General features: G+C 42.0%; 1 protein-coding gene and 1 long non-coding RNA gene across 2 annotated transcripts in view; one reads left to right on the forward strand and one right to left on the reverse strand.

Annotated features, from left to right (window-relative positions):
• Positions 1 to 23801, forward strand: part of lrmda (leucine rich melanocyte differentiation associated) — a 694153-nt gene that overhangs the window by 307495 nt on the left and 362857 nt on the right. The gene's annotated exons all lie outside the window — the stretch shown is intronic.
• On the reverse strand, positions 763 to 23231 carry LOC144609989 (uncharacterized). The gene is made up of 3 exons (XR_013549385.1): positions 23196 to 23231; positions 21015 to 21102; positions 763 to 911 (listed from the first exon to the last, which is right to left on the reverse strand). It is a non-coding gene; the product is annotated as an uncharacterized LOC144609989 (long non-coding RNA).

Here is a 23801-nt window from a genome sequence, read left to right on the forward strand (position 1 = left end):
TGTGAGCCATTGGGCGCAGGTCAAAGGAAAAGTACCCTCAGAAAAAATATTTGACACAACACCACCGATGTAACAAATTGCTGCACTCCAAACATTTTTCACTTCGAGAGAGAAATAGTTCGGCCTGAATGCGATGTAATGATTTTAGTGAACATAGTACAGCATAAAGCTCGCTATCCAAATGGTTTTCTTTAGATGGTTATTCCGATACTGATATGTTTTCACATGGTTCTACTGGAGGGATTAATCTATTGTCATTTGTTTTGTTTCTTTGGGTGAGTTTTAAAGTCAGGGCGCATTTATTTTATAAATGTAGCTTTGTCACAAACTGGATTTGCTTCACACCAGCTGAGTACCAGCACAAAGTCTTTGTTACATTCTGAGGTTAGCTTTGGCTTCAAGCACTCGATGTGTGCTCTGCACTTCTAATGTCAGTGCAAAGTTAAAAGCCTTTCATGTCGGTGCTAGATGTGTCTGGTACATCATTGGTGATTTTAACTTTCCACGTGTTAATATGATCTGCTGTTAGTAATTCTGATGGTGGCAACTGTAAACTCTGGCAACAGTTCCTTCCCCATCTAGCTCAGACTAACGGATTCAAGCTGTAATTGAATGATTTTAGTTTAGTTTGGAGATACAGCGCGGAAACAGGGACAGTGAAATTCTTTGCTTCTGCATACAATACACAAAATACACAAAAGAGATGCCACATTGCTGGCACCAACAAAGTTACAAAAGTACTCATTGGAGTCATGTTGGTCCCTCTTCGTTTTCGCCATCCCCCAACTCTCCCCAGCTGGGCGCCTTTTCGTTCTCAGCAACCCTCCTTCCTTCTTTGTTCTCGTCGGTCAACATTTTGGGTCGGAGCCTTTCTTCAGGCTGTTTCGGTGATGTTTCGGGTCAGGACTTTTCTGAAAAAGATTTGAGTGGTCTCATTAAAACGTACAAAATTATTAGACTGAACAGTTTCCCCTTGGTGTAATATCTGGAATCCAGGGGATAAGTCTGAAAATAAGGGAACAAGTTTCCTCACTCAAACAGTGTTAAATTCCTAGCTGAGGGAATGCCCTGACCGAGAAGTCAATGAAGGCTCACTTATAGGGTTGCCAACTATCTCACTCCCAAATACGGGACAAGGTGACGTCACCGCCCCACGTGACCTCACCCAGCCAGCAGCCACGTGCTCCCGCTCCACCAATGGCGGCAGCCTGGGCCGGGAGGCGGGTGGCTATGCAACCTCCGTTAGGCGAACACGCTCGGCCCTGCTCCCCGAACACACTCCGTTACCCTACACTGTCCGGGCCTACAGCGGCCCTCGGGCCTACAGTGTCCGGGCCTACAGTGTCTGGGCCTACAGTGTCCGGGCCTGCAGTGTCCGGGCCTGCAGTGTCCGGGCCTGCAGTGTCCGGGCCTGCAGTGTCCGGGCCAGCAGTGTCCGGGCCAGCAGTGTCCGGGCCAACAGTGTCCGGGCCCACACTGTCCGGGCCCACACTGTCCGGGCCCACAGTGTCCGGGCCCACACTGTCCGGGCCCACAGTGTCCGGGCCTACAGTGTCGGGCCCACAGTTCTGATCTTATTGAATGTCAGGCGGGGGGTGATGGGCTGAAAGGCCTCTTCCTTTTCTCGCGTGCTTGGCTGGCCATTTATTTAATTGCTGCATGTGAGTCCTTGTTGTTTCTGCTATATTACATCAGTTACTGCACTTTGAAAGTACTTAATTTGCTGTAAAATGCTTTAAAACAGCTCGTTAAATAAGCTAAACTCTTTCACATGGAAATAAAAAGTATCATTTGCTGTTTAAGTTAAACTAAAACAGGCGACTTGTATTCTTTAAAAGAATGTAGCATAATAGTGAACGAAAGATAACAGAAAACTGCAGGAGTCTTGATTACACTTTTGACAATATAATGGATATCCACTTCAAGTCTTAAGTATAATTTATTGCACCTTTTCTGAATTTTAGAGGTGGTTGTATGCATTTGAGAGAAAGTTAAGTACAACACAATTTGTTGTGCATAACTCTGTGCCAAGCCAAGAACTGTTCGTGCACAGTTCTAAAGAAGACTAGAGTTGACCTCAGCGAAACATATTTTTGATTTCAGACTTTGATTTCGATTAGAATGACACAAATAAATGAACAATCAGAAAACCACCCTTGAGAAAGAGACTCAAACCAAAACGCCGCCTAGCCATTCCCTCCACAGAAGCTACATGACCTGCTGAGTTACTACAGCACTGTTGTTGTCTTAAGATTACAGCATCTGCAGTTCCTTTTGTCTCCAGAAAACCATTCAGCTAATTCAGAATTATAACAATATTCCAAATCTTCCTTCAACTTGTTAAGAAAGTAATGCCCAAAGGCACAAATTGTTCAGAATTTCGTGAAGATCCTTGAATTAACTTTTGTAGAGTAAAATGGGATAACATAGAACTAGTGTGCAAGGGTGATTGATGGTCGGTATGGACTCAATGGGTCTAGTTTGGTTTAGAGATACAGCATGGAAACAGGTCCTATGGGCCACCAGTGCACACTATCCAAGCCCACCAGTGACCACCCATACATTAGTTCTATCCAACACAGTAGGGACAATTTACCGAATCCCAGGTGTCTCTGGGATGTGGGAGGAAAGTGGATCACCAGGAAGAAATCCACATGGTTACAGTGAGAGCGTGCAAACTCCGCACAGACTGCACCTGAGGTCAGGATTGAATCTAGGTCTCTGGCGATGTTGGCTGCACCAAGTTGGTGCAAGTTTTCATCAGGGCAATACTGGGACTTGGGATCACTACAATAGGTACCGAGCAACTCAATGTACTGGTGGAGGTCAGGATTAATAACTCTTTTGGAGAGGCAAGCAAAGAACTATAAAAAAAGTATCTCAAAATGCTGGAGTAACTGCGAATCAGGCAGCATCTCAGGAGAGAAGGAATGGGTGACGTTTCGGGTCGAGACCCTTCTTCAGACTGATGTCAGGGGAGGAGGCGGGACAAAGATAGGATGTAAACTCCTCAAAGCTACAGTTACATCCCATCTTTGTCCCGCCCCCTCCCCTGACATCAGTCTGAAGAAGGGTCTCGACTCGAAATGTCGCCCATTCCTTCTCACCTGAGATGCTGCCTGACCCGCTGAGTTACTCCATCATTTTGTGTCTTTGGAACCAGCATCTGCAGTTATTTTCCTACACTGGTTGGCATGATCTCAGTGGGCTGAAGGGCCGGTTTCCGCACTGTATCTCTGAAACTAAAACCAAAAGGCATAGTGGACTAATTTCTGAAAATTCCAAGGACTGTGTGCAGTTTAGATCTTTTTTGAATGGAGCAATGCTCTGGGACTACTGCAATGCATCGAGTTTCCCTTTGATTACTGAAGGGTTGGGCGATAGCAAGCCATAGAAATTGGTCATCAGCATAAATAATGAGCGAATGAACTGATAAAATGCGAACTTGCTAACCATCATAAATCAAATGAAATCCACTTTCTCTGGAAGTCACTGAAATTAGACATCCATGCTCCTATTAATTATGCTGCCTTCTGAAAACGACAGCGTTATAAATCAGCCTTGAAAGGCACTTCACTTAGCAGGCTGAAGGAGTGAGGCTGCTCACAAATTGCTTTGTATATGCACTTAATTGTTTCTTAAATAATCCACCTTTGTAAGCAGCTGCATAACCTAAAGCTTGCTAAAATGTTGCATTGCATCAGTTGTGCATCCACCGCAAGTGAATTAAATGGTTCAAACAATATTATTGTTTTGACTGGGTCACTAAGGGCTGACTGCTTTGCCCAGTGAAATAATGGCTTTTGAAGGGAGTTGAGTGACAAATTATTTTCCCTGTTTTCTCTGAGCTTCATGGAGAAATGCAGCCACTGCTGTCCAGCTGCCAGTGACCATTATTTAAAAACGTACACCATTCTTCACTCTTTTCTAGGTTGTTGGCAACTATCTTGCAACAAGCCGAAACAAAAGTTATTTTGATGAATCTAATGCTCTGTCTCAGCACAGTTGACACAGTGACAGAATTTTGATTTGGCTCAGAATTTTTGTATTGTGTAGGGAGAAACTGCAGACGCTGGTTTATACCAAAGATAGACGTGGCGAGGCGGTAGAGTTGCTACCTTACAGCGCTTGCAGCGCCGGAGACCCAGGTTTGATCCCGACTACGGGTGCTGTCTGTACGGAGTTTGTACGTTCTCCCCGTGACCTGCGTGGGTCTCTGAGATCTGCCGTTTCCTCCCACACTCAAGACGTACAGGTTTGTAGGTTAATTGGCTTGGCACAAGTGTAAAATTGTCCCCAATGTGTGTAGGATAGCGTGAATGTGGTGCGGATCCGGTGGGCCGAAGGGCCTGTTTCCGTGCTGTATCTCTAAACTAAACTAAACTAAACATACACACACAAAGTGGAATGGTAACTAAGCGAGTCAGGCAGCATCTCTGGAGAAAAAGGATGGGTAACCTTTCTGGTCGGAACCCTTCTTCAGGCTGAAAGTAGAACAAGGGGAGCTGGAAGTAGGAAAATGCCAGAAGAAAGCAGGTGACTACAGGTGCTGTCTGTGCAGAAGTTGCATGTTCTCCCTGTGACCTATGTGGGTTTTCTCTGGGTGCTCTGGTTTTCTCGCACATTCCAAAGACGTCCAGGTTTGTAGCATAATTGGCTTTGGTAAAATTGTAAATTGTCCCTAGTGTGCAGGGTAGTGCTAATGTACGGGGTGATCGCTGATCGACGTGGACTTGGTGAGCCGAAGGGCCCATTTCCACACTGTATCCCGAAAGTAAGTAAAAAAATAAGAATTGTGCCTGTTTCGTTCGGTTCACCTCAGGCTTTTCTCAACACCAGAGAGCAATGACCTGAGAACCCTGCTCCTTCCTCTTCAGATAGAAACATAGAAAATAGGTGCAGGAGTAGGCCATTCGGCCCTTCGAGCCTGCACCGCCATTCAATATGATCATGGCTGATCATCCAGCTCAGTAACCCGTACCTGGCTTCTCTCCATACCCCCCGATCCCTTTAGCCACAAGGGCCACATCTAACTCCCTCTTAAATATAGCCAATGAACTGGCCTCAACTACCTTCTGTGGCAGAGAATTCCACAGACTCACCACTCTCTGTGTGAAGAAATGTTTTCTCATCTCGGTCCTAAAAGACTTCCCCCTTATCCTTAAGCTGTGACCCCTGGTTCTGGATGTCCTCTTTGTAATTGGAATCAATATAATGAACATCTCTGCACCAACTCCAAAGCAAGAAAATCATAACTTTTTTAAGTACAAAGATCACAGTAGTGTTTTTAATTTGGTTAACGCCAAGGGCGGCACGGTGACACAGCAGTAGAGTTGCTGCCTTACAGCGAATGCAGCGCCGGAGACCAGGGTTCGATCCTGACTGCGGGTGCTGTCTGCACGGAATTTGTACGTTTCCACCGTGTGTTTTCTCCGAGATCTTCGGTTTCCTCCTACACTCCAAAGACGTGCAGGTTTGTAGGTTAATTGGCTTGGTAAATGTAAAAATTGTCCCTAGTGGATGTAAGATAGTGTTAATGTGCGGGGATCGCTGGGCGGCGCGGACCCGGTGGGCCGAATGCACCTGTTTCCGCGCTGTACCTCTAAACTAACACATATTGGTTGCTTTGTGTGAATGGATGTGAGTAAATGCATGCATCTTTTAATTTGTGTAATTGGAGCTGTGATGAAAATCCCTTATACGTGTGACATGTGCAGTTGCAATAAGGAATATCAAATATCGGTGGCAACTGATCCTGTTTAATTAAAAAAATATATGATTAGAAAAATATATTTGTTCCTCAAGCTTTAAATTCAATTGAGGTAAGATGCTAGAGCACCAGAAATTGTTAATCCTTTTATTAAATTATCATCAATAAGCATTATTATAATGTTAAAGAAAAAAATCTCTTTTGTTTTTGTTACAGTTGTACAACACCTAAACACACCCTTCGGCCCATCATGTACAAGGCAACCATCAAGTACCCATCAATACTAATCCTTTTTACTACCACTTAGTCCATAATCTACTGTGCCTTGGCACTTCAAGTGCTTGAGCTTAAAATAAACTGCTGGAGAAACTCAATGGATCAGGCAGCATCTGTGGAAGGAAATGGAGAGGTAACATTTTGGGTCAGGACCTTTGTTCAAGCAAGTGCTTTTCCAGATACTGTTTAAATATTGTGAGATTATCCACCCTGGCCACAGGTAGTGTAGTCCAATTCTATTCCCTACTTGGTGGATGAAAAGTCTGTCCTCGTATCCCCTCTCAACCTCCTGACCCTTTACATTAAACCTATGCCCACTTGTTTTAGAGACTCCTGCTATGGTTAAGCCATCGAATGTAACTTTTAATCAGTACACATTAAAAATGCAGGAATTAATTATCTGTTGTCTGATGCACTGTTGCAGTAAGAGTTTTAGCTTTGTTTAAAAACATCTATATACTTGCTTGCAATGGTGGAATTAAATTTCTGTGATCTGATTTAAAACCTTGCCCAGTTGAGATGAAAAATTCTTCATTGAAGTGGGGCTAAATGTCCCTTATTTCCCAATGGGTTGTGATTTTTCTTTTAATTATTTGGTCGTAATTAGTGCTAAATGAGTAAACTCACAGAGATCCCAGAATGGTGCGGGAAAATGAAAATAGATAAGAGGTTCTACTGAATCAGTAGATGGTGCTCTTCTGAGGCTGGCTTCTTAAACTCTGCTGAAACAATGAGATGGAAGAAAATGCTTTACGAGTACTGTGCTATAGGGAATTTTACCATTTTATTCCACACTGTGCCCTCACCTCAAGCGTTCAAGTTCATGAAAACGTACGATATTAACCGCACTGAACAGCTCGTCCATTAAGTTCCTTCATTGTGAAGTGGAATTGCAAATAAAAATGTGTGTGAATAGCCCAGAGGGTTTATGAGTATCTAATTATGAAACCAATGACTGGATATATACATATAAAACTTTTCAAGAATACATAGAAAACTTAATGTATGTTAACTTTGCTACAAGCATCACTTAGCATGAAATTGTGGTTTTCCAGCCTGTTTAACACTAGAGCAGTCATTAAAATTAATTCAGTGCTTACTTTATGCAAAGATGGCTGTAAACTCACTAATTTCAGAAAAGCTGGATAGTTAATACTAGATAATACAATAGTGTAAACTTATTTGAGATAGCTGGTGTAAAGAGGTACAATATGAAGGGGAAAGTTGATAAGTTTTGTTAAGAGGCGGGCGATATGTCCTTGGACTGACACTCCATGCTGACATTTGTTTCCCTTTAAATAATAAGCTGTACATCTTAGAGAGTGATGGTGAGTTGTTTGTGACATTGCCTTTCAACCAAGGTTACTGGCTCCAGGACAGGACACCGAGTCTCTCTCTCGTACTGTCAATAACCATCTACTTGTCTGAGTAATGGCTACTTTCTACAAGGAATTACTGACTCTCAATTCACACCAGAGTGTTTTTATTTCTATAACCATCTATTTCCACCCATTTAAACACCTTATGATAAATAACATGCTGCCCAGTAGTGCACTTGTTCCCAAAGTAATTCATTATTCACATTCTTCTTGAATTTAATAGTTGAAATTTAGATTGTATTCAATGCATTATGTGCTAAACAAATGTGATCAATATTTATGTTTTATTCTGAGATTTTTATTCTGAAGTTGCTGAGATTATTTTTAAACTAAAGCTTTAAATATATTGTGGTAGTGAGGCTAGATCTTCAACAGATTCCTTAATTGATAAGGTTGATCGAGTCATGCAGTACAGTATGAACCCTTCCGTCCACTATGTCTGTCCAACCACTTATACTAATTTACAAAATGCTGGAGTAACTCAGCAGTTCAGGCAGCATCTCAGGAGAGAAGGAATGGGTGATGTTTCGGGTCGAGACCCTTCTTCAGATGCTGCCTGACCTGCTGAGTTACTCCAGCATTTTGTGAATAAATACCTTTGATTTGTACCAGCATCTGCAGTTATTTTCTTACACTACTTATACTAATTTACACTAGTCCTACACTAACCCCTGTGTATCACTTTTGGGGTGAGTGGTAGAATATGGGGGGGGGGGGGGGGGAAGGTGGTTAATGGGGGAGAATAACCACATCCCAAAGACGTGTGGGTTCATGGGTTAGTTGGTCTTTGTAAATTGTCCTCTGTGTATAGCAAATGATGCAAAAGTGGGATAACATAGAACAAGTGTGATGTATCTTTCAATTATATGGTAGTGTAAGAAAATAACTGCAGATGCTGGTACAAATTGAAGGTATTTATTCTGGAGTAACTCAGCAGGTCAGGCAGCATCTCAGGAGAGAAGGAATGGGTGACGTTTCGGGTCGAAACCTTTCTACAGACTGATGTCGGGGGCGGGACAAAGGAAGGATATAGGTGGAGACAGGAAGACAGTGGAAGATCTGTGAAGGGAGAGGGGAAGAGAGGGACAGAGGAACTATCTAAAGTTGGAGAAGTCAATGTTCATACCACTGGGCTGCAAGCTACCCAGGCGAAATATGTGGTGCTGTTCCTCCAATTTCCGGTGGGCCTCATTATTGCACTGGAGGAGGCCCATGACAGAAAGGTCAGACTGGGAGTGGGAGGGGGAGTTGAAGTGATCAGCCACTGGGAGATCAGGTTGGTTAAGGCGGACTGAGTGAAGGTGTTGAGCGAAGCGATCAATTATATGGGATTAGTGTAGTAAAACACAATAGTTCATAAGTTACAGGAGCAGAATTAGGCCATTTGGCCCATCAAGTCTACTCCGCCATTCAATCATGGGTGATATATCTTTACCTCTCAACCCCATTCTCCTGCCTTCTCCCCATAACCCCTTACACCCATACCAATCAAAAGTGCTGGTGAGGAAACACACATGGCTGTAATAGTGAGTCTGGGTTATGGCATTGAGCATTGAGCAGAGAGCCAGCTTTCCTGTGGAAGATAGACACAAAATGCTGGAGTAACTTAGCGGGACAGATAGCATCTCTGGAGAGAAGGAATGGGTGACCTTTTGGACCTAGACCCTTCTTCAGACTGATCCAAGTGCTTGCTTGAGGCTATGCTGGAAGAAATGTCTGCTCGTTGAGTCTTCAGAAGAAATTTTCAACTATATGATAGATCAAATGAGATCAAAAAGGTATCTTTTGAGCCTCTGTAGCTTAGGAAAGCATTCTCATGCACTGAAAAGTCAAGTCAAAAATGTCTATTTAAGCGTCTAAGTTCCTCTTCAATGGAGTGATTGTATCTGACTCCACCACGACCTCTGGCAGTGTGTTCCAAACATCAAATGTGTGTATAAAAAACCTACCATTCATTTCCCCTTTAAAACACCTTCCTCTCTGAAACCTTTGCCCCGTAATTTTTGATACCCTTGCCATGAGAGACAATGAGTCTGACTATCTACCCTACCTATGCCTCTCATCACTTTCATACTCTTCTGAGAGAAGCTATTTTACCCTTTTATCAACACAAATTGAACCCCTTTTAATTTGTCCTAGCAAAACAAAGATGTTTGCTGCATTCAATCGATTTGAGTCTCGTGAACAAATCATAGAATCATATCGGATGGAAACAGGCTCTTCGGCCCAACTTGCCCATACCGGCTAAGCTGCGTTTGTGCTTTTTATGACTGTTGGCAGATCAATTTCCTTCCTGGGATAAAGTTCTATCGTATCGTTTCGTATTGTATATCAGTCTAAACATTTCCTATTCATGTACCTATTCAAAAGCCTTTTCAATATTGTTATAATACCTGCCTCAACTACCTCCTCTGGCAGCTCATTTCATCTCCCCACCACACTTTGTGTGAAAATGTTGCTGACAGATTCCTATTAAATCTTTCTACTCTCACCTTAAATGATTCTTTTTAACCTTCAGCACCACATTGGAAAATTCATTCCACTTAATCATGTTCAAATTGTTTGCAACGTTAACAAAAATCTAAGTCTCCTCTTGACTTTATTCTAATGAGTAAACTTAGCCACTTTTAAATGGTATAAGAAAATAACTGCAGATGCTGGTACAAATCAAAGGTATTTATTCACAAAATGCTGGAGTAACTCAGCAGGCCAGGCAGCATCTTAGGAGAGAAGGAATGGGCGACGTTTCGGGTCGAGACCCTTCTTCAGACTGATGTCAGGGGGGGCGGGACAAAGGAAGGATATAGGTGGAGACAGGAAGATAGAGGGAGATCTGGGAAGGAGGAGGGGAAGAGAGGGACAGAGGAACTATCTAAAGTTGGAGAAGTCGATGTTCATACCACTGGGCTGCAAGCTGCCCAGGCGAAATATGAGGTGCTGTTCCTCCAATTTCCGGTGGGCCTCACTATGGCACTGGAGGAGGCCCATGACAGAAAGGTCAGACTGGGAATGGGAGGGGGAGTTGAAGTGCTCGGCCACTGGGAGATCAGTTTGGCCAATGCGGACCGAGCGCAGGTGTTGAGCGAAGCGATCGCCGAGCCTGCGCTTGGTTTCGCCGATGTAAATAAGTTGACATCTAGAGCAGCGGATGCAATAGATGAGGTTGGAGGAGGTGCAGGTGAACCTTTGTCACCGCTTTTAAATGTTGGTCTGCAAGGTTTGTTTGCATTTGTAGTTATGATTCCTTGGTTCAGCAGTGATATAGAATAGTTCAGGCTTTGCTTGCTAAAAACAGGTACTGATCTATATGACCTTAAATACCCGAGAGCCATAATTTAATAGAAGCAGCAGAAATGTTGTTATGATGCCCAAATCATTGTATTTTTCTCTTAGACTTTCATCAACTATAATTACTACAAAGAGGAGTCCAATTTGCTTGTTTTTTGAATTATATTTTTTGCAGCTGTTGAAAATCTGTTGGAGTGAAATGATTTCTGAGCCTGTTCGGCTCAAGGTCAGATGATACCATTCAGTTATAACAAGGAGGGAATAAGTTGCGATCTGTCAACCATGACGCAAAAAGGAACAGTAATGTACAGTTCATGAATTAAAACCTGTCACATTTTTTTTTAAACGACACCAGCCAACTTGTCAAACTTAAAACTTTCAGTTGTGATGTCCGTCACATCATTTTAAACAAATTTGAACCTCGTGCTTCCTCTATTTGAACCAGCTGGTATGAAAATGGCATGATTCTTGGTTAAATATTGCGTGAAAATCAAAAATGAAACGAGGTTTTCTGATGGATCTAACTAATCTATTGGAAGATTCCAATAATCAATGATAAGAGGTTGCTTCATTAGCTACTTTTAGCTCTGAATGATTGTCATCAAAATGGAAAGGATCTCTTGGGATTTCAGTAAAATTCAGATTTTGGCCAGAACTTTTAAATGAAATGCATTGCAGAGCAGGTGTAAAATAACTTGGTTCACTTTTGACGTGTTTGTACGTCCAGGTGCTAGAACTATTGAAAGCTTGTTTAAGGGTCAGTTTAATTAACAGCTGCCCCTTTTTCTGTGGATGTCATAAACTGTGCTATTATCATGAAGTGCCCCAGTGCCTTTGTTAAATTCCAGCAGCTGGTGACAGCTTGGCAAATTATGAGTTTCCTGGTTTAAACCAGTCTAAATTGCAGACAAAACAAACCATCAGCTGTGCAAATACTGCACCTCTGTTTGGCTTCACAAGAAGAAAGAGATTAGAATGAGTACTTAGTGATCATAATTACTGGTAAGAGGCAAATACTAGGTTCAGTCAGACTAGAGATTGTTTCATTATATCCAATTAACACCCACTTGATTATTCCTAATTACTGCTGTTAGAGGAGTAGAAATGTCATACTCCAAACATGTAAAAAGCACATGGGTCATTGATAACCATATGGCAATATGGATCAGTTCTGGTCTTAAATTGCAGCATTTGTCTTAAATTCTCGCTGTTCACACTTAGCATTGATTCTGATAACAGGATTTTGGGATGGAGTGTCACTTGTCTGTGCAACGCTATGTCAGTCTGAAGAAGGGTCTCGACCCAAAACGTCACCCATTCCTTCTCTCCTGAGATGCTGCCTGACCCGCTGAGTTACTCCAGCATTTTGTGATACCTATGTTAAAAGTGGTCAGGTGAAAGTAGAATTTATCTTTACCCATCTCTGATTAAATGGTTCAAATTTGGTATACATATTGATTCAAGAATTGGGCAGCAGTTTTCTTTCAAAAAGATTAAACATCTGTATAACAGGGGCGAGGGAAAGTTACCACAACATGCACATAATCATCTTCAGTTTTGTTATCTCCACAGTGCATTGTTTCTGTCTTTCCACAGCCAAATCCTGAGTTTTCTCCAGAGATGCTGCCTGACTCATTGAGTTACTCCAGCACTTTGTGTCCTCAATGTTTGATTGAATGGACATTTGCAGTTACGAGCAAATCTCCAAGGAAATGTTTAAAAAAACTCTAACATCAAACATTGTATTTCGGGAAATTTCTGTGATAAGCCTTGCTGGTGGGGTTGCTGCCTTACCGTGCCCAGAGACCCGGGTTTGATCCTGACTATGGGTGCTGTCTGTATGGAGTTAGTATGTTCTCCTCGTGACCATGGGGGTTTCCCCCAGATACTCCGGTTTCCTCGCACGTTCCAAAGACATAGGCTAATTTGGCTTCAATTAAAATTGTGAGTTGTCCCCAGTTTGGAGGATGGTGCTAGTAGTGTACGAGGATTGCAGGTCGGCACGAACTCAGTGGGCTGAAGGGCCTGTTTCCACACTATTGCTCTAAACTAAACTAAAGCAAGTGGATTAAAAAACCTTCTGTTTGAATTGATGTGATTATTGTAGTTTTGAACACAAAGTGCTGCAGAAACTCAGCGGGGGACAGGCAGCATCTCTGGAGGACAAGAAAAGGTGACACTTCAATTGGAACCCTTCAGAACCCTTCAGGGATGACCTGTTGAGTTACTCCAGCAGCACCCCAACTATCATTCTTTGTGTCTTCCCTTAATTGTAGTTTTTGGCTGGATCAACAAAGCCTAGGTGTTACCAAAGTGGGTGGCAGAGAGATGTTCGGGACACTATTCAGAAAATGAAGGAAGATGTCACCATATTTAAGGTGAATGTTATGGGGAATCATGTTTGGGCATCCCAACATCATGGGCATTTGGAGGGTAATTGGGACCTTTGATAATTGGAACAGAATGGTAAACTCAGCCTTCAAAACAAAATCACAAGTAAAGCCAAATAAAAGTAATTTAAAACCAATTTAATTGAAACCCTGAATAATTTGATGGTCAACATGCCCATTCCTAGTTTAGTTTTAGAGATACAGCGTGGAAACCGACCCTTTGGCCCACTAGGTCCTCGCCCATCAGCAGTTATCTGTAGACTAGTTCCATCCGAAATCCAGGGGCAATTTACAGAATCCAATTAACCTACAATCCTGCATGTCTTTGGAACGTGGGAGGAAACCGGAGCACCTACAGAAACCCCACATGGTCACAGGGAGAACGTACAAACTCCATACAGATAGCACCCGTAGTCAGGATCGAACCCGGGTCCCTGGTGCTCTAAGGCAGCAACTCTACTGCTGCACCACTGTGCCACCCTTGATTGATTTCTTGAGAATCTCGACACTGATATCAAGTTGACATCGACATTAACCCTGTTCATCTGATACCTATAAATAGTTAGATTATGAAGTATGAAATGTTCGCTCCATGAGCATAACAATAAGTTTAACTGTGTGATGTCTTAATTTCGAGTTGCAATTCTGAAATCAGTTTACACATTATGTATATGCAATGTAACATAATCAATCCAAGTACAAACACATCCCAACTACCGAATCCACCACCCTCTGTGAATTTTACAAATTTCCTTTAGATTTCTTGACAGTTGGTCCATGTTTTAAATTATCTGTCGACCTCTGTTAAATAGCAGGCTCCTTTTTTAACAAGAGGGATGAAGCATTAAACATATTACTAGAGTCTGCAATTTATCATTGGGTTGATACTAAATGCATGTGTATATCTGTTATTAATGACTAGCATGGCATCAATTTGTATTCATGTAGAGCTTTGAACATGGTAAAATAGGCTATCTTGTTTCAATAGAAAGATTATCAAATAAAATTTGACACTAAGTCAAAACGAGTTATTGGGATGGACTTGCCTTATATTTTAAACAACACAGAAGGAGTCCATTTGTTCCTTCATGTCTGTGCTTGCTCCCAGCAGACCTATCACATCAGCCACATGACTCTCTTTTTTTCCCCTGTACCATTACAACTTATTCCTCCAGACACATGCCAATCAACTCTCCTTTGCTGTCAAGAGTGGCTTATTGTCACATGTCCCAGATAGAACAATGAAATTCTTACTTGCAGCTGCACAACAGGATATGTAAAACATAGTACAGTGTAAACAATATAATAAACGAGAGAGAAAAATGTTCAGTGTGTGTATATCAATTTTCTTGCGAGCACAAACACACACACACATACACCACAAGCAATAGTGCAAAAAAACAAAACCAATGCCCCTAAGTCCATGTAACTTAGAGCTTATTGGAGGTTGTAGTATTTAATAGCCTGATGGTTGTAGGGAGGAAGCTGTACCTGAACCTGTTCATTACTATTTTCAGGCTCCTGTACCTTCTTCCTGATGGTAGAGGTGAAATGAGTGCGCCACCAAGATGGTGTGTGACCAGAGGCCTGATGATGTTTCCTTGTTCAGAACCCCTTGCTGTGGGTTAATGGCAAATTAATGGCAGTAGTTCACCTTCCAAGATTGTATTGGGAGGAAACAGGACCACCCAAGGGAGAATGTGCAAACTCCACATAGGCAACTTCTGAGGTTGCGATCAGACCTGGGTCAGTGCAGTTTGAACTGTAAAGTGAAGATAGACACAAAAAGCTGGAGTAACTCAGAGAGACAGGCAGCATCACTGGAGAGAAGGAATGGGTGGCCTTTCGGGACAAGACCCTTCTACAGTCTGAAGAAGGGTCTTGACCCAAAACGTCACCCATTCCTTCTCTCCAGAGATGCTGCCTGTTCCGCTGAGTTAGTCCAGCCTTTTGTGTCTTTGGTTTAAACCAGCATCTGCAGTTCCTTCATATACATCTTGAGCTGTAAGGTAGCAGCTTTGCCAGGTGTGCCACTGTACTGTTTTACTGTTGACGTGACTGTGGAGTTGGTCGGTTGTTGTGTGGTCAGACAGGAGAGAAATATTCGAGTTTACCTTCACCTTCATGGCTGCAGAAAAAGATGCTGTCGTTATTCAGTGGCTTCAATCTCCCAATTATTTGGAAGTGTTGCTGATTGAAGACTCTGCAGAGTTGAAGCTGAAATGACGAAGGATGTTCATGAAACTTGCATGTTCTTTTGTCAAAATTGTGTCTCCCATTGTGCAAAAGATACAAACAACTGTCACACCTACACAGTTCCCTCAAAGTGACGCTGGCCTTCAAAGAGCAGCTGGAGACGAGGGAGTGCTTTTTATGTGATTTGTCACAAAAAATTTTTTTAACTTGTATTCCTGATTGCACCTTTCCTTCGCTACCTAATCAACAACCAACGAGGTACATGTTTACACCTATAACTCGTCCCTCAAAATAAGTGACAAACCCAAGCAAACCAGTTATTTACATATATTAAGAATCATAGAGTGAAACAGGTGGCCAACATATCCCAGCTACACTAGTCCCATCTGCCTGCGTTTGACCCATATCCTTCCAAACCTGTCCTCTCCAAGTACCTGTCTAACTCTTTTTTAAACATTGGGATAGTCCCTGCCTCAACTATCTCCTCTGGCAGCTTGTTCCATACACCCACCACCTTTTGTTTGAAAAAGTTACCCCCTCAGATTCCTATCAAATCTTTTCCCCTTTACCTTAAACCCATGTCGTCTGGTTCTCGATTCACCGACTCTGGGCAAGAGACTCTCTTCATCTGCCCGATCTATTCCTCTCATGATTTTATACACGTCTATAAGATCACCCTTCATCCTCCTCTGCTCCAAGGAATAGAGTCCCAGCCTACTCAGCCTCTCCCTATAGCTCACACCCTCAAGCCTTGTAATATCCTCGTAAATCTTCTCTGTACCCTTTCCAGCTTGACAATATCTTTCCTATAACATGGTGCCCAGAACTGAACACAATACTCTAAATGCGACCTCACCAGTTATGTTATCACCAACTGATATTCAAGATTACTAACTGAAATTAAATTCCAAAGCAGGATTTGAACTCTGGTTTCTACATTGGCAATTAAGTCTCTGGCACCATTTGGTATTTAGTCAAGAGTGTTGAATTGTCATATACACACTTTGAACAGAACAATTAAATTATTTCTTGCTGCAGCTTTACAGGCACACAAAGCTTTAACACAATCACTAAATGCACAACAATCAATAATACAATAAATTAGCAGTAATACTGGGGAACCGGAACTTAATAGTGCAAACTGAAGTATGCCATGCAACCTAAGCTGGGGTCGATAGTAGATCATTGCTGAGGTAGGGTTGTGGTTCAGGTTCACAGAGTGGTTCCAGAGCTTGATGGTTGATGCAAGGAAGCGTGGAAAGATGGAAAGAGCATGGTCACGGTTCTCAGGCACCTTCGTCCCGATGTTCACAGCGAGAAGCTGATATACACTGTTCCTTAAGGTACAATGACATTTGCTCTCAACTGCACCGATTAACACCAAATTTTAAAAAAGAGATTAAAATTAATAATTTTAACTTTACCATCAAGAATCTGACTATAATTTTTTTCCAAATCAAACTACAGTTAATTTATTTGGAGTTAAAAAAAAAATACTTTGTCCATCAAAAAAACAATGGAGTTTGGATGTGGACTGAATTTTTTTTTTTTTTGTGCAGAAATCATCATTACGGATAAGGAAATTTCACCAACTTGATGCTTTTACCCACAGGGGAGAGGGCTTTGAACCCTTAAGTTAGATAGAGCTCTTAAAGATAGCAGAGTCAAGGGATATGGGGAGAAGGCAGGAACAGGGTACTGATTGTGGATGATCAGCCATGATCATAGTGAATGGCGGTGCTGGCACGAAGGGCCGAATGGCCTACTCCTGCACGTATTGTCTATTGCCTATTGCCTATTGTCTATTGTCTATTGTCTATTGTCTAAGTCATGTTTTACTTCACTGCAAGATCAGCCTGCAATGGGGATCTATTATCATTAAAACTGAACCAAGAGCTTCCAAAATAATCCTCATGGCAATGTGAGGAACTGTGTCCAATGTACCTCTCGCACTGACAGGGACAAGCAGGTACCCCAACAGTTTTAGAGTCTAGCCACATTTTTAGGGTGCAGGTACAATGTTTTTGAATTGATATGTTCTGAGATTTCATGAAAAGACTAAAGTTATGATGCAAATCAATTGATGTACATTTCATAACAGTGATAATAGATTTTCCTGCAAGTGACAGTGGCTGTTCAATGTTTATATGGGACATCTAATATTTTATATAATCCGTTGCACTACTAAGTTAACATTATTAAATCAAAAAGATTGAACTTATAGATATGTTGAAGGTTTTCATTTTCAAAGTTTTGCACCATATTTTCCTCTCCTTACAGCTTAATTGAGAAAATAGACAATAGGTGCAGGAGTAGGCCATTCGGCCCTTCAAGCCAGCACCACCTTTCAATGTGATCATGGCTGATCATTCCCAATCAGTACCCCATTCCTGCCTTCTCCCCATACCCCCTGACTCTGCTATCCTTAAGAGCTCTATCTAGCTCTCTCTTGAATGCATTCAGAGAACTGGCCTCCACTGCCTTCTGAGGCAGAGAATTCCACAGATTTACAACTCTGACTGAAAAAGTTTTTCCTCGTATCTGTTCTAAATGGCCTACCCCTTATTCTTAAACTGTGGCCCCTGGTTCTGGACTCCCCCAACATTGGGAACATGTTTCCTGCCTCTAACGTGTCCAACCCCTTAATAATCTTATATGTTTCAATAAGATCCCCTCTCATCCTTCTAAATTCAAGTGTACACAAGCTTAGTCGCTCCAGTCTTTCACCATATGACAGTCCCGCCATTCCGGGAATTAACCTAGTAAACCTACGCTGCACGCCCTCAATAGCAAGAATATCCTTCCTCAAATTTGGAGACCAAAACTGCACACAGTACTCCAGGTGCGGTCTCAGTAGGGCCCCGTACAACTGTAGAAGGACTTCTTTGCTCCTATACTCAACTCCTCTTGTTATGAAGGCCAACATTCCATAGGCTTTCTTCACTGCCTGCTGTACCTGCATGTTTCCTTTCAGTGACTGATGCACTAGGACACCCAGATCTTGTTGTACGTCCCCTTTTCCTAACTTGACACCATTCAGATAATAATCTGCCTTCCTAGTCTTACCACCGAAGTGGATAACCCCACACTTATCCATATTAAACTGTATCTGCTATGCATCCGCCCACTCACACAACCTGTCCAAGTCACCCTGCAACCTCATAGCATCTTCCTCACAGTTCACACTACCACCCAGCTTTGTATCATCTGCAAATTTGCTAATGGTACTTTTAATCCCTTCATCCAAGTCATTAATGTATATTGTAAATAGCTGTGGTCCCAGCACCGAGCCTTGCGGTACCCTACTAGTCACTGCCTGCCATTCTGAAAGGGAACCATTTATCCCCACTCTTTGCTTTTTGTCTGCCAACCAATTTTCTATCCATGTCAGTACCCTACCTCCAATACCATGTGCTCTAATTTTGCACACTAATCTCCTATGTGGAACGCTGTCGAAGGCTTTCTGAAAGTCAAGGTACACTACATCCACCGGCTCTCCCCTGTCCATTTTCCTAGTTCCATCCTCAAAAAATTCCAGAAAATTAGTCAAGCACGATTTCCCCTTCGTAAATCCATGCTGACTCGGAACGATCCTGTTACTGCTATTCAAATGCTCCGCAATTTCGTCTTTTATAATTGACTCCAGCATCTTTCCCACCACTGATGTCAGACTAACTGATCTATAATTTCCTGTTTTCTCTCTCCCTCTTTCCTTAAAAAGTGGGATAACATTAGCTACCCTCCAATCCACAGGAACTGATTCTGAATCTATAGAACATTGGAAAATGATCACCAATGTATCCATGATTTCTAGAGCCACCTCCTAAAGTACCCTGGGTTGCAGACCATCAGGCCCTGGGGATTTATCAGCCTTCAGTCCCATCAGTCTACCCAACACCATTTCCTGCCTAATGTGAATTTCCTTCAGTTCCTCCGTCACCCTAGGATCTCTGGCCACTAGACCATCTCCCAGATCCTTAGTCAAGACAGATCCAAAGTACCGGTTCAACTCGTCTGCCATTTCCTTGTTCCCCGTAATAAATTCTCCTGCTTCTGTCTTCAAGGGACCCACATTTGCCTTAACTATTTTTTTCCTCTTCACATACCGAAATAAGCTTTTACTATCCTCCTTTATATTATTGGCTAGCTTACCTTCGTACCTCATATTTTTAGTTATCTTCTCTTGCTCTTTAAAAGAGTCCCAATCCTCTGGCTTCCTGCTCTTCTTTGCTATGTTATACGTATTCTCTTTAATTTTTATGCTGTCCTTGACTTCCCTTGTCAGCCACGTGTGCCTCTTACTCCCCTTAGAATCTTTCCTCCTCTTTGGGATGAATTGATCCTGCAACTTCTGCATTATTCCCAGTAATACCTGCCATTGCTGTTCCACCGTCTTCACTTCTCAAATCAGGTTTATTACACAACACTAAATCCAGAATTGCCTTCTCCCTGGTAGGCTCCAGTACAAGCTGTTCTAAGAATCCATCGCGGAGGCACTCCACAAACTCCCTTTCCTGGGGTCCATTACCAACCTGATTTTCCCAGTCTACCTGCATGTTGAAATCTCCCATAACCACCGTAGCATTACATTTTCGACATGCCAATTTTAGCTCTTGATTCAACTTGCACCCTATGTCGAGGCTACTGTTTGGGGGCCTGCAGATAACTCCCATTAGGGTCTTTTTACCCTTACAATTTCTCATTTCTATCCATACTGATTCTACATCTCCTGATTCTATGTCACCCCTTGCAAGGGAGTGAATATCATTCCTTACCAACAGAGCAACCCCACCCCCTCTGCCCACCTGTCTTTTCTATATGTTGTGAACCCCTGAATATTCAGTTCCCAGCCCTGGTCCTCTTGTAGCCATGTTTCTGTAATTCCCACACCATCATACTTGCCAATGTCTAACTGAGCCTCAAGCTCATCCACTTTATTTTTTATACTTTGCGCATTTAAATACAACACTTTAACTTCGGTATTCAGCTCCCCTCTCACACAATTGGCCCTGACCTTACTCTCTTATCCCATCTAGAACTTTCCTTCCCATTTATTCAAGAGTCCTTTGCAATTTCTCCTACATTCACTTCCCCTTTAACTCCATCTTCATATTCCCAATTTGTCAACCCCCACCCCCCCCCACTACTTAGTTTAAACCCACACATTTAGCACTAGCTAACCTGTCTGCCAGAATGTTGGTCCCCCTTCTGTTAAGGTGTAACCCGTCCCTTTTGTACAGGTCACCCCTACCCCAGAAGAGATCCCAGTGGTCTAGAAATCTAAATCCCTGCTCCCTGCACCAATCCCACAGCCATAGATTCATATCCCCGATCTCTCTATTCCTGCCCTCACTAGCACGAGGTAGCAGTCCAGGTAGCAGTCCAGAGATAACCACCCTCGACGTCCTACTTTTCAGTCTTCTTCCCAACTCTCTAGACTCGCGTTGCAGTACCTCCTTCCTCTTCCTCCCGACGTCGTTTGTGCCCACATGCACAACTACTTCCGGTTGATCGCCTTCCCTCGCAAGAATGTTCTGAAGCCGCTCCGTGATGTCTTGAACCCTGGCACCAGGGAGGCAACAGACCATCCTCAAGTCCCGCCTGCGGCCACAGAATCTACTCACCGTACCTTGGACAACGGAGTCACCCACTACTATGGCTCTTCCCGACTTCGGTCTCCCCGGTCGGGTCTCCTTGCCTGGATTAGTGTCACCGACCTGTCCGCCGCTCGGACTGGAAGCGTCTTCTACCCCGACAGCTCCCAAGAGGGCGTACCTGTTTGCAATAGGCATGGCCACCGGGGTCTCCTGTAGTTCATGTTTACTCCCCTTTGAAACAGTCTCCCACCTTCGCTCGACCTGGACTGTTTGGTTAAAATAATTCTTCAATTATGCAGTGGTAAATTGGCACATGTACAATATTCCTCTGCTTTCTATTTTAACATGGCCATTAAGATATTTACTTTATGAATGTGTGTAACCTCGTCTTGTTGCCTGCAAGCTATTTTGATTTGAAAGGGAGACCATAATTAGTAGGCTCAAAATTAGCAGTAAACATCACTGAGCATTGGTGTCACATACAGGGTTTCCACATATTTGGTTGTAGCTGTGATACTTAACAATTCGGCTCTCTGACATTCTTTCATCTATAGCTTGGAATGATTTGGCTGATTTTGTTCAAAACTGTTGCATGGTTGCAGTCTGGCTGTTGCATGCTGACCTTGTTCAGAATGATGAGTGAATCTTGTTCAAAACCAATGGCTCAAATTCCCCATTTGGAGACTAGCTTGTCTTTGAAAAACTTTAAACAAGCAACTATAGTGGGTGGTAAATCTCTAGAATTCTCCACTCAGGGTGATGTGGAGATTATATAACTAAAAACATTTCTGGGTGGGGATGGATAAATATTTGAGAAATTGGGACATTGAGGGATTTGGGGAACTGCACAGAGTGGATTGGAGGCCAAGGTAGATCAGCTTTACGATTATATAGAATGGGGCCAATTCCTATTCCTTGTGTTCTCATTTCATCTATTTGCATCGGCACCCAATACAAAATCACTTTATAAATCACTGCTAATACATTCGAACAAGACAAATTGTCTAAACTGCTATCCTAATTATGAGAGCTGGTGGATTGATGAGTTTGGTTGTCATTTAAGGCTGGTAGCAGTTAATTCTTGTGACCCATGTGGCTGAATTCGTTTCCTTCTGAGACGAGGCATCACGATTTGATTATTACAGATGAACTGCAAGTAAGAAGATCAGGTTTTTTTCTTAGATATTCAGTGTGGAACAGGCCCTTCGGTCGACCAACTCCATGCCGATCAAAGATCACCCATACACTAGTTCTATCTTACATACTGGGAACAATTTACAGAAGCCAATTGACCTACAAAGCTTCATGTCTTTGGAATTTGGGTGGAAACCGAAGCACCCAGAGAAAACCCTCACAGTCTCAGGGAGAATGTACAAACTCCATACCGACAGCCCCCGTAGAGTCAAGTTCAAACCGGGTTCTCTGGCGCTGTAAGGCAGCTGTACTTCCTTGAGATCGCAAAAAAGTTGGGGCATTGTTTTCCAGGCAGCCAGATGAGCCATATTAAATCATTTGGAATTATTGACCCTCACTACTGGCATAGTTTTTTGTTTAGGAAATTAATATTAATGTGGGCCATCGAGTGTGTTAACATTTTAATTTGACATGACTGACACAAAAATTAATTGGCAATATTTGTTCAATAATTTAGTTTGGTAAATATATTAATCAGAACTGGAATAAATGCCATGCTTTGTGACTGATGTGAAAGATATGTTTACAAATTTCCTAGAACTATGTTCCTTCACAGTATGTATTGAATTTATAGACACAATTTCAATAATGGCGAACTTAGTGGGTTCTGAGTGCTTGTCTTTCCCTATTAATTAGCAGATTGCATAATGGAAAATTAACTACAAAATGCTAAAAATGACAAATTATTTTTTATTTGTAAGTATAAATTAAAGATTTGGTTTGGGTAACATTTGTCATATTTAATTGCAGGTTCAATTAAAATTCTAGATAATGATGATTTATAATAATTTCTATGCAATTTGATATTCATTAACTTACGCAGACACATACAGATATTAGCTCATTATTTATGCCTTCCATTTGTGAAAAGCAGTCTTGTTACATCAGTCCTTGCAAAGTTTCACAAAACTTATCCTTGCAGAGAACAAGAAAACAGCTTTTCAGAATAGAGCTATGTGTTAGCATGTAGTTTGTTGTCCACTGATAGAATTTTACTTCGGGCTCCGTGTAACAAAATAGTAAAAGATAGCGATTTTTTTTTTACATCATCTCCTTTTTTAATTATGTTAAAATCTCATCCACCATTAATCTGCATGACAATCATTCATTATTTTCTATTCAGCTGCTGTGCATTTTTCAGAGGGTTTTTTTTTTTTTTACTTACTCAGCTCCACATTTTCCTCCTTCAGCTGCAGGAAGGGTGACTGAGAGTGAACATTCTTCCACAGTGTGAAGCTACTTTGTTAATTCGGCATGATTTTTGCAGCCGAGAAAAAGAAACCAAGCAATGTTTGTATTTTGGGCTGCGCAGGTCGAACGATTTCTTGCTCAATGCTGAGAGCTTCAGTGTTAAATGGGTAGATTAATTACTTTTCTGCTCAGCTATTAAGGTACTCCATTTCAATTCTGTACATTAAATCTACCTTTTTTTAAACCAGTACTAGCATTCTATGTCCTGCAATCTTCAAAAAATGTCTTGGCATCAGTACCATCAAGAGAGTACAATTATGTTAATTATGTTATATGCTTGACTGAAAACCTATGTGACATTATAATTTTCCTTTCACTTCTCAAATTACAAGACATTTCAGAGGTTTCCATGACCAGAACTGATTTCTAAATTCATTTTCATCTATTTCAGCTAATTGTCTTTTGCTTTAACCTTTTGCACTAGAGCAGATCGCTGTTTTATGCACACTTTGGACATTACTGTCACAGGCTAGTAATAATTATCAACCGTATTTAAGTAAAATAATAAAATCTTCTTTAA

Source organism: Rhinoraja longicauda, chromosome 35 (genome assembly GCF_053455715.1).
Source record: "Rhinoraja longicauda isolate Sanriku21f chromosome 35, sRhiLon1.1, whole genome shotgun sequence".
NCBI classification, from domain to species: domain Eukaryota; kingdom Metazoa; phylum Chordata; class Chondrichthyes; order Rajiformes; family Arhynchobatidae; genus Rhinoraja; species Rhinoraja longicauda.